The sequence below is a fragment of the Corvus brachyrhynchos genome, unplaced genomic scaffold, assembly GCF_000691975.1.
Source record: "Corvus brachyrhynchos isolate BGI_N302 unplaced genomic scaffold, ASM69197v1 scaffold369, whole genome shotgun sequence".
Taxonomy (NCBI): Eukaryota; Metazoa; Chordata; class Aves; order Passeriformes; family Corvidae; genus Corvus; species Corvus brachyrhynchos.
In genome coordinates this window covers 1,134,219-1,136,382 of record NW_008246055.1, presented here as the reverse complement: position 1 = coordinate 1,136,382, position 2,164 = coordinate 1,134,219, and positions in this window count along the sequence as shown.

The following is a 2,164-nucleotide window of genomic DNA, read 5'->3' as shown; positions in this document are numbered from 1 at the left end:
GGGGGGGGTCGACAGGCGGCTCAGAAGCCTAAGCCGCACCCCCTGGGCGGTGCCCGGGTACAAGCCACCTCCTCGGTTCGGGAAAATTCTCGGTTACTTGGTGGTTCACTCGGTTCTCTGTTATAACTCCCGCCTCTCGGTTTACCACAGTGGCTCTTGTTCCATTGTATCCTCCCCTGGCTTGTAACTCATTGGTTGTTTTCCCCTTTCACCGGGGTTTTCAAATTCCCTATAAAACTGAGGAAAAAGCCTCAGGGGACCATCCCATCGCATACCTTCCCATCGGATTCCATCCCTCTGAGCTTGTTCAGGTTGTGAAACTTCTAACAATAAACCTGTTAGAAGCCAGACCCGAACAGCCTCTCTCTTCCTTTGTCTCCGAGCCAATGTGAGCCAATCCCATCGGCTCCTGCTGTGTTCCCTCTGCTGAGGAGCCAGCTAGCTAGCCCAGCAAGCAGCTCTTTTCCTGATGCCGAAGTCACTTCAGTGACCCGCAGAAGTAGTGCAGCTGGACTGTCTCTGACCTGGGGCATGCCAGAGTTGGTGCCTCAAGCACCAAACGCTGCATTATCACAGCTCTACAGCTTTCCGTATGTCAAAAAGTAAATTTAGAGGCATAAATTTAGCAGCATACTGCTGCTTTTGTTTTGAAGGACTAAAAAAACCAAATCAAATAAAGCCAAAAAAACCCCACAAAAAATATGTACTATCACTGCAGTATCTTGTTTTGCTAATAATTTTTCAGACTCATTCCTTCTAGTTTTACTTAAATTTTGGTCTTAGTTTTGGTCATTAAGGGCAAAGTTAGCTAATTTGTGAGAGAAGATTCAGTACCAGCTTTGAATGAAGGTGGAAGAGATTTAAAGGTCTCTTATGCTGACAAAGGCTCGCAGCCAGTGGAGGGGAGAAGCCTCACAGAAGACCTCAAACTTGGTCATAGCCCAATTTTCTCAGTAAACAGGTGGGAGAGACAAGTACTCACTTTTTGGATGGGAAGGAAGTATCAAAATATTACTAATAAAACTTATGTTGAGCTTTTTGGAACAGTCTTCATTTCTTATCAAGTACACACTTGCACTTTCTCAGTGCAACATTAAAGTTGCCTTTTTGTATGCCATGGAGACCAAAATCCTAGAAGTGTACAAAAAGGAGTTAATTACTGACTGTAGTGGTTTTTGTTCGAAATATCCATTACTTACTTATTTTCCTTCTGTGAGATAAGGAGAAAGCAAAGTAGGCACAAAACTGAAAAGAATATAAAGAAGTTTATTAACAGAACTAAAAAAAAGTCAGAATCAGACTAAACCTTCAGAACACTTTCCTCCCCCCACCTTTCTCCCTTCTCCCACTGACAACGTAAAAAGACAACCCTTGAGATTTTTCAGTCAGTTTACCACCTCTATAATAATCTTTTTCAGTTCACTTAGAGAGAGGAGTCTCTTGCTCATGCTATGGAGACATCTCCACAAGAAACAGTTCTCTCGTGGCTTCAGTGTCACAGCGAGACAGCCGCTCGGGTTGGTTCTCTGCTCGCATGTGAGAGTCCCTTCCCTTGACTTACAGCTTTCCCCACAACTGCTTTCGAGGGTCCCATCTTTAGCTACTGGGGTACCATTTTAAGGATGAGCTGTTCAGAAGCAAAAGGTTCTCTTCATCTATCTCTGGGATCATCTTCATCTCTAGGAACAGAGTTCTTCTTCCCTGGGAGCAAGGGTCTTCATCACTTTCATCTCTCTCTGTTCAAGCTTCTCATCAAATCACAGCTACTTCAACATTTGCTTATTTCAGCACAAGTACTTTTGCTCATGATTGCAGTTTGAATACTCCATCCCCCATGCTTTCATGAAATTACAATGGGTACTCTTGAATCGCCCAAACCAGGCCAAGAGACACTTCAGAGACAGAGTTGGAGAAGTGGGTATTTGCTTTATTCGGTGCCGGGTGCGTAGGGGATTGCTCCTTCTAACACACACACACACACACGGCACTTCCTACAACACGATATTATGGGTAAAATTCATGAATAGTCATCACATTCCTTGGGATCAGAGTGGTTATACAAATTAGTTCTCGGAAGTCATTAATATCATTAGCATACGTGTCACACGTGTGGTGTGTCCTGGTGGTCTCACTGAGGAAGGCTCCTCTTCTTCCTCAGGGGTCT